Source organism: Microtus ochrogaster, chromosome 18, assembly GCF_000317375.1.
Source record: "Microtus ochrogaster isolate Prairie Vole_2 chromosome 18, MicOch1.0, whole genome shotgun sequence".
NCBI lineage: Eukaryota > Metazoa > Chordata > Mammalia > Rodentia > Cricetidae > Microtus > Microtus ochrogaster.
The window spans coordinates 4,056,050-4,066,909 of NC_022020.1; the positions used below are offsets into that span (position 1 = coordinate 4,056,050).

General features: G+C 38.0%; 1 protein-coding gene across 1 annotated transcript in view; it reads left to right on the forward strand.

Moving 5' to 3' along the window:
* Greb1l (GREB1 like retinoic acid receptor coactivator) overlaps nt 1-10,860 on the forward strand; it is a 254,622-nt gene that overhangs the window by 124,645 nt on the left and 119,117 nt on the right. Inside the window, exon 2 of the mRNA XM_026783547.1 lies at nt 6,749-6,854. The gene's annotated coding sequence lies outside the window, so the exon portion shown is untranslated. The remainder of the gene's footprint in view (nt 1-6,748; nt 6,855-10,860) is intronic.

The following is a 10,860-nucleotide window of genomic DNA, read 5'->3' on the forward strand; positions in this document are numbered from 1 at the left end:
GTCTCGGAAAACCAAAAAAAAAAAAAAAAGATCCCAGAACTTGGGAGGCAGTCTGGTCTACAAGAGCTAGTTCCAGAACGGTTGTCTCGAAAAACCAAAAATAAATAAATAAAAGTTATAAAAAAATTGAATTTTCTAAAATTTTGGGTGCTTAATGGTATGAAAATGAAAAATATTTGTTCATGAGATAAAAAGATGTTTGCATCTTTTTTAAGACATAAGTTGTTTTTACTATTAGTTGACAAATATTTACATTTTATTGAATGAAACACATCCTTTTTAATTATTGGTCAGATTTTTGTTAAAGCATTATATTTAAATTAAATACATTTTTTCTTTGGAATCTCTATGAAGTTAGTGAAAACACTTGAAAAGTTCCTCCTTGAAGGTGTTCTGTGAAGTGCCGTGTTCTGGATGAGGCACAGGGGACAAAATCACCAACATGCAACAAACCTGACTGCCCAAGACCTGCACAAATCACAGGCACAAGGTCATCAAAAATACCACAAGGTCATCAGAGACACCACAAGGTCATCACAGACACAAGGTCATCAGACACAACATCAACACAGACACAAGGTCATCACAACACAAGGTTATCACAGACACAAGGTCATCACAGACACAAAGTCATCAGAGACACAAGGTCATCATAGATGCAAGATCATCACAAACACAGTGTCATCACAGACAAGGAGCTCACAGAAACAACTAAGCTGGGCTTGTGGGAGCTCACCAATACTGGACCAACAGCTAAAGAGCCTGCATGGGACCAGCATAGGCCCTCTAAGTATGTGAAACAGTTGTATAACTTGATCTACTTGTAGGAATCCTAGCCTGGCAGTGGTAGCGCACGCCTTAAATCCCAGAACTTGGGGGGCAGAGACAAGCAGATCTCTGTGAGTTCAAGGCCAGCCCAGTCTACAAGAGTTAGTTCCAGGACAGCCAGGGCTGTTACACAGAGAAACCCTGTCTTGAAAAACAAAACAAACAACAACAACAACAACAACAAAATTTGTAGGACTCCACTTACACTTTGGCAGGCTTTTGGGAGGCTATTCCACATACTGGATTGCCTTCCAAACTTTAATATGAGGGGAGGAGCTTAATCCTACCTTAACTTGGTATGTCATACTTCATTGACACCCATGGAGATTTGCCCTTTCTGAACAGAAACAGGAGGAGTAGATTGGAGGGTGGGCAGAAGGGAGGGAAAGAATGGAATGGGAAGAGAAGAGGGAGAAGAAACTCTGGTTGGGGTGTAAAATAAATAAGTTGTTATAAAAAAAGGAAAAAAGATACAAGAAAAGTCGTGGTGGCACATACTCTTAATTCCAGTACTCAGTAGGCAGAGACTTGTGAATCTCTGAGTTTGAGGCCAGTCTGTTCTATAAAGCAATTTCTAGGACATCCAGGACTACACAGAGAAATCCTGTCTCCAAAAACTGATAAACAAACAAACAAATAAACAGACACAGCAGGAAGGGTGCTAGCTGGGAAATGGAAGCTGAGCATAAGTATAATATGAATATAACAGAATACATTCTGTACATGCAGGTTGCTGCCAAAAGAAAATACATATAAGTAAATAGAAAGTTTTCAGTTTGTGAGACTACTATCACTACAGAAAATATTCTCTGCATGTTGTCAATATGTTATTCAAGTGGAACCTACTATTGGTATCAGTTAGAAAATTGATGTCATTTAAATAAAACAGAAAAATGAATAAGCAGGAAAAGTATATAAATGCATTTTATTGTCATTTCTGAGAATCAGAAATAATTATGAAATGACTAAGTCATACCTGGTGACAAAATGTCCTCTGTTTGTAAGGAATAATCCCACTGCAGTTAACATGTGACCACCTGACTTAAATCACTGCTGTCCGGAACTCTTTGCTTGCTTTGTTTGTTTGTTTTTTCATGAGGATGATTGTGAGTTGACATGTTTTGGGAGAAGGTGGCATAAATCAGCTGATTCAGAATGAATCTTATCTGTTTTAGGTCTTTTTGAACCAGGAGTTTGTGACCTATGAAAACGTTACTTTTGGGGATTTCTTAAAATATTTTACAGTGTGTAGATTTTAATTGATACCACACTGCTGGAAGTTGGCTAACATTGCCCAAAGGGAAGAGTTGTATTGGGATAAATTGGAAAGAGCTTAAGAAGTTCTGTTAAATTTCAATGCAAGTGAGAAAAAGGAGAGTCGACAGTGGGAAACCCTGCACGTTCTCAGCCTGGAACAAGGAGAACTGCCCTTTACCCTAGTGTCTGCAGTGTTCCTCTTACTCAGTGGCTCTCCCATTCTGCTTCAATTCAATGCCAGGAAATGTGCCCAAAGAAGCCTGTGGGTCGTTTTAAGGTACTGCACATCCAAGGCTGCAGAAAGTGACAGTGGGGACTTGGGGAGTGCTCTTGTCTGTGTCTGGAAGCCAAATGGAAGATAAATTGCCACTGGCCACCTCTCTTCTTATTGAAAGGTCCAGCCCTGCCTTTACTGCAGGACTCACAGGGTTTTGAAGCACAAATAAGATGGTGGTGAAGCGTAAACCCTCTTAGGATTTCACATTGATGCATTTTTCCCCAGTGTAGGTTTCTAGCTCTAACTGTGATCTGGAAGTGACCCTCAAAGAAAGAAGTCTTGTTTTGTTTTTGGCCAGTCAAGCAATAAGAACTTCCCATAGGGGTGTTCTTTCCACACATGCATATGGATCTGCTATGTTCAAAAGATGATTTAATTGGATCTTTTGGGAACCCTTTGCAGGAATGCTGTCATTTCAAGGTCACATCTCTCTTGCTATTAATGTTTAAGTTGGAGAGTACTCAAGGATGTGCTATTTGAGGCTCAGTAGTTTAGGAGAACTACTTTGAGCCAGTTCATGGTAGACAAAGTCTTCTACAAGATGATAGTCTTTCTGTAATTATTTAATCTTTTTCTATTAAGTTATGAACTTGTTCACATTTATTTATTTTGTATATTTTTGCCAGCCTTAAAAATAAAATAAATTCCGAGATTATAAAAAAAATTGTACTATGGTATTTATAAAGATACCAAAGTAAGGAAGTAAAGGACACATAGACACATTCAAATAAGAGGTATTAGTTTATGGGGCTAATTTTTTAAATTTCCCACATTATTTAAACATAACAGATAAAACGTCTTTTAAATTTTGTGGTGATTTTTGTAATATAAAGATGAGGGGAGTAATCACAGACTACAAAGTCATCCCAATTTTAGCATAACTTAAAGGTTTTCTGTGTGAAAATTTTAAAGGAAAATTAAAATATTTTACTAGGCAAATATCATTTACTTTGCTCACAGTTCATAAGAATGCTGTTGATGAGTCTTTCCTTGAACATCTGGGATCTTTAGATATGCCATCTATATTTGTATTATTTGTTCTTTTTTGAGAATGAGAATGTATTTCTCTATAACAGAGGTTTACCTCTGTGTCTCGGTATTTGTTATAAAAATGGGTTGTTAATTTCCATAATTGACATTGATCACAATGTTTTAATTTAATCTCCAGGTTGGTTTTTGTTTATTTGTTCTTCAGAATATCCTTCCTATTTTTTAAATGTTAGAAGCTTAATTATTTCTCATTGGATTTGAAATAAGGGCAAAACCCCAAACTCCAGACAAGCAGAACCTTCTGCATGTACAGCTTCCTTGGCACTGGTTTGTTGCTGGGAGATGTTCACATGACCTCTCCTTTGTTAGCAGAGAGTCTGCGGCCCTTCCCAGGATGCTCTCCTGATCACTGTCTTTTAAATCCAAGTTGGAGGTTGATTAATGGATGGGGAGCTTTTCTATTCTGAGCTACACATATTGTTGACATTGTGTCACATGTTGCTTTTTAATTTCTGATGTGCTTAATGTGTTTTTAATTTGCAAAGCATGAGTGTCCCTTTCACAGCAGTAGAATAGAGTCAGCATTTCTAAGTCCAGATATTGCTTTATTCAAACAAGAAGGGGCAGGGTGAAGAGGACTGAACTGAAGCCTTGGGTTTCCTGCAACACACACGTCAATGAATTTCACTTTGAATATTGTTCAATAAAAGAAGGCACTTGAGAAAGGCTATTCTTTCCTCCAAGAAGTCTCTTGCCTCTTGGTGAGTGAATTGCCGTACTATAAAAGCTCTGGGGGAAAGTGAGTGAAAAGGCAATCCACAAATGATCACTCTCCTCTGCCTTTGATTGGGTCAGATTCGGTTGTGTGTGTGGCAATTGTTTTCTTTTTCACTTAGAAGAGGTTTATGGTCCGATGTCTGTCAAGTCAGACCTTGTCCTAAGGTTGTATTTCTCTCTGGAGTTCCTGGGGGTGATGTTATCTTCTGGTCACTCAGCGTGTGGTTGCTCTGGAGAGTATCTGTCACTCTAGGCATTACAAGATGGATGGGTCTCCAGTGAACTGCTGGGTGAAGCAAATGGTGAAAACAAGAAAAGACAAGAGGTTTCAGGGTCTGCAGAGGACAGACAACAGGAAAACCCTTAGAACTCAAGAGTAAGCTGAGCCCTGGAGGAAAGGAGAGCAAGGATGGGCCAGTGTCGGGCCAGAAACGTCCTGCAGCTCAGCATCCTTTGGTGGCTTGTTGTGGTCTGAGGGAATGATCTACATCATGGTAACAGCTTTGTGTTTCTGATTTCCAAAATATATATGTGTGTGTGTGTGTGTGTGTGTGTGCATACATATATGTAGGTGTGTGTATATATATCTGGAGAAAGTATTGGGAAATAACAATAATAATAGGATGGTTTATGAAGATTTTGCTTTAAAATATTTTAAAGATTAAGCTAAAAATTGAACATTTAGCCATTTCAGTTTACTTTCTGTTTTTTCCTTTTCTACTTTTTTTTTTATAATTATTGAAATGTCAGCTGACAGCTAGTAGATGTTAAGACACTTCGAAATTTGGGTCGTGTAGCTGATATCCTCATTGTTTTCCGAATGCTCTTTGGCACTTCCGCTAGGGAGTTCTGAGAGTTCTGTGTTTTAATGGAGACTGGGGGCAGGTTTTAAGTTATTTTAAATTATCCTCAATTTCATTTAATGGATTCTGTGATGGAAAAAATATATAATTTTTATTGATCTGTGAGACACTGAGGTTTGTACTGTACTTGTTTGGTTGGTAACGGTCACAGTGTGTAAATCCTTATTCATACAAAGTCCCTCCTGTGGGGCAGAGAGGACAGGAAGCTGCCTAGGGATAGAAGATGAGAAAAGAGAGGGCAGTGTAACTGAAAAACAAAAAATGATTTTGTCAAACATTTTGGCATTTGTCTATAAAAAAGCCCATCAGTTGAAAGGCAAAGAAATTGAGATGGTTAGGAGCTTTAAGCTGCGTAAACGGTGGAGTCTCTCCTTCTCTGTGGGCGTAAATAATAGATGAAAGAGGAAGAGTGACAACAAAGGACCAGGTCCTTTAAGAAAATGTGTGCAACCTGAATAGGGGTCTGTGGTCCAGGGCCAAAGGTCTTAGCTTTGAGTGTAATTAGAAGAAAATACAAAAATGTCATTACTAGCAGGTGAAGTGTGTAGCACGTGGCTAAAAATTAGCAGTTTTAGACTCCAAAGCTATTGGAATTGGATTATTGACCCTTTTAAAAATCATTAAGGTACTTGCAGAGTCAGTCGGTCCTCATTGGAAGTAATGCAGTTTGACCTCATTGACCATATGGGGTAATCTTCGGTTTGGATTAGGTAGGAAAGATGCTATTGGTGCATGTGAGTGAGAAGTGTTAGCCTAAACATGCAGGGCCAGCGTTTTTCGTTATTCTTGTGTGAGAAGGCATTATTCCAATAAGGAGAGGTTAAGACAAATATTTTTTATCCCAAAATCTATAATGTTTATTTTCTCTCTTTCAAGCTGACATAAAAAAGAAAGTACAAAAACATTTTTAGCATGACTTCAAGTATTTTAATGTTATATATATTCATATTGCATTTAGTACATTCTTAAAAACTAAGAATCTTTAGTTTTCTTTTTTAGACGTAGTAAAAATTACTTCTAAGTTATGTATAAAAATTAGTGACAAGTTGCTTTAATTTATTTAAGGCTTTACCAATTTTTCATATCTTTGTGTTTAATTTATATCAACATAATCTACTTAGTGGGGAAGAATAATAGGCACGTTATTCAATCAATTGTAGGTGATTATAGTTTATTTAATATCTCCTAGAAACACACTGCTCAGAAAGTAGGAAACCTTTCTCTTCTTGCAGTTTTTCTGGAAATCATTACAGAAGTTCAAAAAGTAAAAATTATTACCTTCATATTAGTTATATTTGACCTCTTTATAATTAATTATAATTATACTAATTATAATATAAATTTATTAATTTATTATTTGAATAAATTAATTTTAGACAAATATCAGGAATTGTAAAACTCCCAAATGCCTCAGAATGAGAAAGTTGTCTTATGTTAATTCTATTCCAAAACAGAAGAAATCTGGGACTTTTACTGTTACGATGACGTCAAAGAAACTTTCTCAGCTCGCACTGAGGGAAGGTTGGGGAGGGTTGCTCTAAGAAAAACAGAAATTATTTTGACCATATATTGAGGGTGGTTGTTGGAATTTAGGAATAGGGAGCTTCTTTCTATTTTCCCATGGTAATAAGTTGAGGTACACAGGACTTTGGTAATTCCTGTGGTTTTGTAGACTTTAGATATGTAGATTGTTATATTGTGCAATAAAAGGAACAGAGAAATAACTTGTGGTTTTATGCATTCTATGTTTTTATAGGTGCAAAGAACCCTGAAGAACGTTGTGATCTCGGACAAGCTTCCTGAGATGTTGACTGCCTAGCTAACCATGAACATGATCCAAAAATGTTAATATATGAACCAAGGTATTGTGTGATTGCATTCCTCTTTTCAAGCTTTTCATGGTCAAATTGGTTTTGTTAGATTAATTTACAACTGAAATGAAGCGACTATGTTTGGTCCTTACACTGAGCAGGAGCGTATATGCCTTCCTATCCAGTTCCACCCACTCTGCAGGCCTCTCTTCTCAATTCCCCAGTTAAACTTACTAAGCTTTTCTCCCAGATAGCTCTGAATTTCCTGTCTACATAAATTGAAAAAATGTGAATTCAAGGGCTAAAGAGAAGGCTCAGTGGGTAGAAGCACTCACTAACCCACTCACTAACTGCCTCTCTAGAGGACTGAAGTCCCCCCCCGCCCCGTCACCCACATCAGGTGGTCCCTGAGATCCAATGCCAATGTGTGGATGGTCTCCGTGTCATCCACACACGGCATCCCCACAGTCAGACAAACACACATACACAAAAATAAAAATGAAATCTTAAACTCTTATTTTTCATATCTTTTTTCTTTTTTATTGTTCTTTGAAAATTTCATTCACATATACATTATGTCTTGATCAAACTCACCCTCAGTCCCTCCAAGAATGCACTTTTTGGTTCCTCTTTGGTAATTGTAATTTTCTTTCCAGTTGTCTGATAAGAGACTTTGAAGCCCTTGGTTATACAGAAAAAAAAAATCAGCCTATATTTAGTGATCAAATATATTTAAAACCCTTGTGATACTGTTCTGAGACATGTGTTACAGAGCTTTAATAAAATGTTTCTGACTTTTTTTTTAAAGGCTTTTAATTCAGAGGGGAAGGGTGATATTGGTTCTCTCTCCTCCAATATCAGCGGGGGAAAAAAAACTTGTTAAGAATTGAGAATTTAGGGCTGGAGAGATGGCTTAGTGGTTAACAGCACTGGCTGCTCCTCCAGAGGGCCTAGGTTTAATTCCCAGCACCCACATGGCAGTTCACAACTGTCTGTAACTCCAGTTTCCGGAGATCTGACACTCTCATACCAATGTACATAAAATAAAATATTTCAAAAAGAAAATAATTAAGAATTTAGGGTGACTGCTTTAGGGCCTCTTGGCTTTTAGAAAGAACATACGCCAAACCCTCTCTCCCGGCTTTAGAAGTTACAGTGTGTTTAAATAGCCTAGTGTTTTCAGGGGAGGCCAAAGAGCTTTTCCTCTTTTATGACCTGTTGTATCCTTTTGAGGCCAGAGAGAACAAGAGGGTCATTGCCACTTCAGCCCAGTCCCTGTTTGTTCCTTAGTGATGACCAGGAAGACACTGAAACCCAGTATTGGCTTAACATCTGGAAAATGGTCAGAGAGGGGAAGGCAGAAGAGAGAGCCAGAACTGTTGCATTCTGTTTCACCAGGTGCTAGGAGGAAGCAACAGTAGCCTTTTTGATATGGGAGGCAAATTCTGTGGGCCCTGGCGTTAGGCTTCAACAATTGAAGAGGTCAGAGGACAGCTGAGTGGGGTCAGCAAGACACCATGGGGTGTATTTTGTTACTTAGGAAAAGGAGCAGCCCCTAAAGCCTTCAAGGATTCCCTTGGAAATCTGTGTTGTGAAAAGGTTTTATGAGTCTCATGGCAATAACTCCTGATTTATCTAAGGAACACTAGCTTTTGTCTAAAGGAAGGATAATCCTCACCAAATGTTGGCCAGGACTGTTAGACTCAGCAGAGGTCTGAAAGAATAGTTAGGATTTGAAGTGTGCTTCGCTTTCCAGAACACTTATCATATTAATGTTTCTGTCACAACAAAGAATTTTGCACTGTTGAAATATCGCCTTTTTCTTTTCTTGGAACAGAAAGCAGGGGAATGCTGGAGTAGGGAGCTGGTCACATTAATTTCAGACTTATTATTCTGCATATATTATTCTGCATACTTCAGACCTTTCTTGCACGCAGAAAACTATTATTAAGCCTTTTTTTCAAATACCAAAACTTGCTACCTCTAGAAGGTTATCTTTTAATTTGTTTATAAAGGGCATACATAAAGCATTAAGTATGTTTCTGGCTCACTGGTTTTTAACATTTTTTTAATTCTTACTATTTTTTGTGTATACATGTGACTCTGGGATTGAACTCAGGACCTGATGCATACTACAGTCCTGGCTTGTAGACCTTTTGATTTTAACTGTTACTGATTGGTAGAAGGGGACTATAAGCTGATGAATAACTCCAAACCCTCCATTTCTCTCTGAAATTTTTTTCTTTTTTTCATATATATTGTATCAGGAAGAAAAAAATTCAGTGTCAGAGCCAAGAATAAAAACGTTGTATATCCAGTGGTAGAGGCCTTGCCCAGTGTGTGAGGCCCTGGGTTCTGTCCCAGCACCCACAAAGAATGGCAGCACAATGAGGGATGCTGTCTTTGAAAGGAGTTGGAGAATCTGGGGGTGTGGAGTCTGCCTGTTGTGGGAAGTCTGCGACCTCTGAGCAGCGCTGAATGATTTCTGAACACCTTTAAAGGTGGTAGCCCCTGACGGATACGTATGGCAGATTATCACTCTGGGCTTTGACAGTATTTTGATATTCCACTTTATACATTATGCATATATACAGATATAGAAAGAAAGCATATGTGTTAATATGTATAATAAAGAAAACATCATGTGTATGATAAGCCTTGTTAAACATTTTTACTAATTTGTAAGTTAGTGTTGCAATTAACATATTCAGTGGCTACTGTCGTGTGAGTCTTTTCTGTCCTTTTTTCAGTAATAACTCCTATTCAACGATGTATTCACGAATGTATCTTCTCAAGGTTAAACAGCTTTCACCAGCTAATTCAGAACCCGAGTGTGGTGACTGATAATTGCCTAGAGACGCACAGCTGTTTAAGTAGCGTTGGATTGAGGGAAATCTGACAAGCGCAATCAGCAGAGTTAATAAGATGAAAGACTGATGTCGGGAGGGGGTGGGGAACCCACCAGTCACGTGCCCTTTCTCTGTGAAGCTGTATCCCCCTCTAAATGGCCTCCGGACTACAGCGGGGCGGGTTGCTTTTCAGTTGTACAATGCAGCATGCCTGGTAAAAAGCCTCAAACTCACGTCTGATTGAGGAAAAGCATCTGTTTGACGACAGTATCTAAGAAAAATGATAAAATTTTATTGATTCTGAAGCTTAATTCACTGGCCTTAGATGTACCTGTATTTCACTGTTCTTGCTTTGAGCCTAGATTTAATTCTTCCTCAAATGCAGGATAAGGGGACCTTGTTTTTAGATGTTTCCACCATCACCTGAAACCAGACAAACTTTGAGAGTCTTTAATGTGTCATTATATACATCAAGTGGGTTAATGCTCATGGCTCACTTTCTAAACAATCTTTTAAAAAACAAGATGGGATGCTTAAATAAGAAAAATTAAGAAAAATATCATTATCTTTGCCTTTACAGCTATACTTTCAAAATTAGTATTGACATTTAGAATGTCATTTTAGTAGTATCTTTAAATTACATTTGCATTTTGGAAATTAGTTTTGCCTCTGGAGCTTTATGCAAATCTTAATCCCCACAGAGCCTTCTTCTCCAGCCCGCAGCTCTAAAACCCTGACAGTCCTGATGGATGTAGTGAGCCACGCTTGGGAAGCTTCTCTCATTATTTAATGTTTTCTGGTCTTGGTTATTGACTTTTCTCTCTATTGAAAAATTGGTCTCTGGCGACATGGTGGGGGTCATGCAGGAATTACGCCAGTTCCAGAGAGTCCTGACAGGATATGTTTCTTTTACAGAAAGGTTCCCAGTTGGAACACTGTGTCCTTTTGTTACATAGTGAACCAGTGTCCTGCCTCATCTTCCTATTGCTATGAACTTGCTGGGTATACCACAGTGATTATTTCCGTAATGACTGAGGGCATTTGGGCATTTGTGTATATGTTGAAAACATTAGAACTAAGAATTTAGAATTAAGTTACTAAGGCTTCTTTAAAAAAAAATACTGTACTTTTGACTTCAGAGCCTGTCAAAGTAGACATTCCCCAATCTAAATATACAAAGAGGCTGAAGTTTTTTGTTTTTTTTTTTT